Source organism: Ovis aries, chromosome 1 (assembly GCF_016772045.2).
Source record: "Ovis aries strain OAR_USU_Benz2616 breed Rambouillet chromosome 1, ARS-UI_Ramb_v3.0, whole genome shotgun sequence".
In the NCBI taxonomy this organism is placed as follows: domain Eukaryota; kingdom Metazoa; phylum Chordata; class Mammalia; order Artiodactyla; family Bovidae; genus Ovis; species Ovis aries.
This window is the reverse complement of record NC_056054.1, coordinates 256,097,421-256,103,420: the sequence shown is the minus strand read 5'-3', so window position 1 is coordinate 256,103,420 and position 6,000 is coordinate 256,097,421.

The window sequence follows — 6,000 nt, the reverse complement described above, 5'->3', positions numbered from 1 at the left end:
CAGTTCAAGGGACTCTCAAGAGTCTTCTCCAACACCACAGTTTCAAAAGTATCAATTCTTTGGTGCTCAGTTTTCTTTATAGTCCAACTCTCACATCCATACATGACTACTGGAAAAACCATAGCTTTGACTACATGGACCTTTGTTGGCAAAATAATGTCTCTGCTTTTTAATATGCTGTCTAGGTCAATCATAACTTTTCTCCTAAGGAGCAGCATCTTTTAATTTCATGGCTGCACTCACCATCTGCAGTAATTTTGGAGCCCCCCCCCCACCAAAATAAAATCTCTCATTATTTCCATTGTTTCCCCATCTATTTGCCATGAAGTGATGGGACCAGATGTCATGATCTTAGTCTTCTGAATGTTGAGTTTTAAGCCAACTTTTTCACTCTCCTCTTTCACTTTCATCAAGAGGTTCTTCAGTTGTTCTTCGCTTTCTGCCATAAGGGTGGTGTCATCTGCATATCTGAGGTTATCGATATTTCTCCCGGCCATCTTGATTCCAGCTTGTGCTTCATCCAGCCCAGCATGTCTCATGATGTACTCTGCATATAAGTTAAATAAGCAGGGGGACAATATACAGTCTTGATGTACTCCTATCCCAATTTGGAACCAGTCTGTTGTTCCATGTCCAGTTCTAACTGTTGCTTCCTGACCTGCGTACAGATTTCTCAAGAGGCAGATCAAGTGGTCTGCTATTCCCATCTCTTTCAGAATTTTCCACAGTTTGTTGTGATGCACACAAAGACTTAGGCTTTCCAGTGATAGTCCTCAGCTCATATAGCTCTATACCTTCATCTATATTTTTCATTTTTTCCAGAATAGTCTGGACTATTCTCATTCTCAGCTCTTTTCTATTATATGCAATTTAAAAAATCTTTTTAAAATTTGAATTTTGGTTGATTTACAGTGTTTCAGTTGTACAGCAAAGTGATTCAGTTATGCATATTATTATATGTGCTTTAAATTAAAATTTTAATTTTGAGATCATTATAGATTCACAACAGTAGTAAGAAATAAGACAGATCCTGTGTCTGATTTATCCAGATTCCCTCAGTGGTAACATTTTGCAAATCTATAGCATCATATCACAACCAAGATTTCGACCTTGGTCCAGTCAAGGTGCAAAAGATTTTCATCCCCACAAGGATTCTTCTTGAGGTCCTTTTGTAGCCGCACTCACTTTCTCCTGCCCACCCCTTTCCTAGTCTCTGGCAACTGCTAAACTGTTCTTTGTCTCAATAATTTTGTCAGTTTATGCTATATAAGTGAAATTATACAGTATGTAAACTTTTGGGATTGGGGTTTTTCTCTCACCATCATTCCGTGGAGATTCACCCATGTTGTGTATATCAACAGTTGGTTGCCTTCCGCTGCTGTCTAGTACTCCATAGTAGGGATTACCACCATTCATTTAACTGCTCATCCATGTAAGGGCATCTGGGTTATTTCCAGTTTGGGGCCATCACAGATAGAGCTGTTATCAGCATTCCTGTATAGGTTTTTTCTTTCTTCTTCCCATTTACTTGTTTTTGTGTGAATGTAAGTTTCTATTTCTTTGGGATAAATACCAAGGAGTGTCATTGCTGGGTCATAGGGTAGCTTCATGTTTAGTTTTTTTTTCTTTTAAAGGAACAGCCACATTGTTTTCTGATCGGTACGTCTTTAGATTCTTACCAGCATCACGTGAGGGATCAGGTCTCTTCACATCCTTACCAACGTTTGGTTTTATCACTATTTTTTAAGCTATTCTGTGAGATGTGTAGAGACATCTCGCTATGTTTTAAAAACATATTTATTTTTGGCAACATTGAATTTTAGTTGCGGCACCTGGGATTTTCATTTTGGCATGGGGGATCTTAGTTCCTGACTAAGGATTGAACCCACGTCTTCTGCATTGAAAAGTGGATTCTTAACTACTGGACCACCAGGAATGTCCCCTCATTTGAGTATTTTTTATTTTTAATCTCCATGCGTTTGTTAAATATATTTTTAACAATGAAACACAGATGAATATTTTTAATGATAAAAGGTACAATTCACAAAGAAGATAGACATCATAAACCATTAGACACCTAACAACAAAGAAATAAAGATACATAAAGCAAAAATCAGAAGATATATAAGGGAGAAGAAAAAATATATAATCATAGTGAGACATAGTAATATTTCTTTGAGAATATTTTATCAAGTGCAGAAAAATTAAGAATAAAAGCATCTTTTTTAAAATTAAAAGAATGGCTTTATTCATTCACTAAAATATTCATTTGGAGATTCTTATATAAAATAATCTTTATAAATATATTTTTAGGTAATAAAAGAAAAATATTTTTATGTGAATTAATTATGTTTTTTTAATGTATTTATTTTTAATTGAAGGATAATTGCTTTACAGAATTTTGTTGTTTTCTGTCAAATCTCAACATGAAAAAGCCGTAGGTATATACATATCCCCTAATAGAAGCATCTTGAATGATGTCATAATAATTTAAATATAATAGATTTCTATTGATATTCATTTATATTAATCTAATATCCTATCTATCTATCTAGCTTATAGTTGCTCAGTCGTGTCTGACATTTTGTATCTCATACATTGTTATTAGATGTCCATAGGACATTTAGAAAAGCTGACAAAAAGATAAGCATTACTAAATTTCAAAAGGATAATTCTTTTTATTTTTGTGATTGTTATACATATACACATACATTGTTTTTGAAAGTTTCCATTATAAATTATTATAAGATACTGACTATAGTTCCCTGTGCTATATAGTAAATCTTTATTGCTTGTTGCATATCTATTTTTTTAAATTAGAAATCTAGCATTCTATTCATACTATGTCAAACAAGGGGAAACAAATGTCAAATTTTTTAGTTAGGCAAAAGTTCATAAGTTTTCCAAATTATATATTATACATATTATTTATATGTATATATGTGTACAAGGCAATGGCACCCCACTCCAGTACTCTTGCCTGGAAAATCCCATGGACGGAGGTGCCTGGTAGGCTGCAGTCCATGAGGTCGCTAAGAGTCGGACACGACTTCACTTTCACTTTTCACTTTCATGCATTGGAGAAGGAAATGGCAACCCACTCCAGTGTTCTTGCCTGGAGACAAGTGTTCTTCCCAGGGACAGAGGAGCCTGGTTGGAGGCCATCTATGTGGTTGCACAGAGTTGGACACAACTGAAGCAACTTAGCAGCAGCAGCAGCATGTATACAAGAGCTTTTCTACTACACTTGATAAAGGCTTGAGAAAAAAAATCCAAAAAAAAAAAGAAGAAGAGATGGAGAAATTGGAAACCATAAACTAAATGAAATGGGAGCACTGAATATGAAATAGAAAAAGTGAAATAAACTAGATGAAAATAAAAGAATCTCATATAGTCCAGTTGTTTTTAAACATGGCTACTCTTTAGAAACATATCCAAAGCTCTGGCAAAAAAAAAGTAACACCTGGGCAATTGTATTTTCCGAAAAGTTCCAAGATAATTCTGATATGCATCTGGATTTTAAAAAGTGATTATAGGTTTTTCTATCAAATGATAGTTTTGGTGATATAGAATTCTGTTATTTACCTGTTGACCAGTCATGATACAATGGTATTAAGTCAGTAACAGTTACATAATCACAGTAGTGAAAGATGTTTACCAGTTTTCACAATCAATAGCCAGCCCCCCCCCCCCGGCCAAAAAAATGGTAATTACAATTGCAAGCCATAATGGGGACATGATTAACCTAACAATATAAAATGATTACACACAGTTTAAGGGGGTCAAGCAGAGTCATGTGGTAAGTGGAAGTATATGCACGCACATGTTTTCATCTGCTCAACCAGTCTATGTCTTTTAGTTGGTGCATTTAAGCCATTTATATTTAAGATAATTATTGTATGTATGATCCTTTTACTGTTTCAATTGTTTTGGGCTTATTTTTCCACAGGTAGGTCTTTTCCTTCTCTTTCCTGCCTAGCGAAGTTCCTTTAGCATTTGTTGTAAAGCTGGTTTGATGATGCTGAATTCTGTTAACTTCTGCTTATCTGGAAAGCTTTTGATTTCGCCATCAAATCTGAAGGAGAGTCTTGCTGGGTAGAGTATTCTTGTTGTTGTTCAGTCACCCAGTCGTGTCTGACTCCCTGCTGCCCCAGGGACTGCCACATACCAGGCCTCCCTGTCCTTCACCATCTCCCAAAGTTTGCCCAAGTTCACGTCCATTGCATTGGTGATGCCATCCAGCCATCTCATCCTCTGATGCCCTCTTCTCCTTCTGCCCTCAATCCTTCCCAGCATCAGGGACTTGTCTACTGAGTTGGCTGTTCAAATCAGATGACCAAAATCCTGGAGCTGCAGCTTCAACTTCAGTCCTTCCAATGAGTATTCAGGGTTGATTTCCTTTAAGATTGACTGATTTGATCATGCTGTCCAAAGGGCTTTCAGGAATCTTCTCCAGCACCACTGTTTGAAGGCATCAGTTCTTTGGTGTTCTACCTTCTTTACAGTCCAGCTCTCACAACTGTATGTGAACACTAGAAATACCGTAGCCTTGATTATATGGACCTTTGTCAGCAGAGTAATATCTCTGCTTCTCAACACACTGTCTAGGTTTGTTACAGCTTTCTTCAAAAATTAGACATACCAAGGAAACATTTCATGCAAAGATGGGCACAATAAAGGACAGAAATGGTATGGACCTAACAGAAGCAGAAGATATTCAGAAGAGATGGAAAGAATACACAGAGGAACTATACAAAAAAAATCTTCAGATAACCCAGATGACCCAGATAACCTTGATCGTGTGATCATTCACCTAGAGCCAGACATCCTGGAATGTGAAGTCAAGTGGGCCTTAGGAAGCATCACTTCAAACAAAGCTAGTGGAAGTGATGGAATTCCAGTTGAGCTATTTCAAATCCTAAAAGATGATGCTGTCTAAGTGCTGCACTCAATATGCCAGCAAATTTGGAAAACTCAGCAGTGGCCACAGGACTGGAAAAGGTCAGTTTTCATTCCAATCCCAAAGAAAGGCAATGCCAAAGAATGTTCAAACTACCCCACAATTGCACTCATCTCACACGCTAGCAAAGTAATGCTCAAAATCCTCCAAGCCAGTCTTCAACAGCATGTGAGCCATGAACTTCCAGATGTTCAAGCTGGTTTTAGAAAAGGCAGAGGGACCAGAGATCAAATTGCCAACATCCGCTGGATCATGGAAAAGTTCCAGAAAAACATCTATTTCTGCTTTATTGACTATGCCAAAGCCTTTGACTGTGTGGATCACAATAAACTGTGGAAAATTCTTTAAGATATGGGAATGCCAGATCATCTATCTGCCTCCTGAGAAATCTGTATGCAGGTCAAGAAGCCACAGTTAGAACTGGACGTGGAACAACAGACTGGTTCCAAATTGGGAAAGGAGTACATCAAGGCTGTATACTGTCACCCTGCTTGTTTAACTTATATGCATGCAAAATGCCGGGCTGGGTGAAGCACAAGCTGGAATCAAGATGCCCAGGAGAAATATCAAAAACCTCAGATATGCAGATAACACCACCATTATGGCAGAAAGTGAGGAAGAACTAAAGAGCCTCTTGATGAAAGTGAAAGAGGAGAGTGAAAAAGTTGGCTTAAAACTCAGCATTCAGTAAAACAAGATCATGGCATCTGGTCCCATCACTTCATGGCAAATAGATGGGGAAACAATGCAAACAGTGAGAGACGTTATTTTGGGGGCTCCAAAATCACTGCAGATGGTGACTGCAGCCATGAAACTAAAAAACGCTTGCTCCTTGGAAGGAAAGTTATGACCAACCTAGACAGCATATTAAAAAGCAGAGACATTATTTTGCTGACAAAGGTCCGTCTAATCAAAGCTATGGTTTTTCCAGTCGTCATTGATGTGATAATTGGAACATAAAGAAAGCTGAGCACCAAAGATTGATGCTTTTGAACTGTGGTGCTGGAGAAGACTCTTGAGAGTCCCTTGGACAGCAAGGA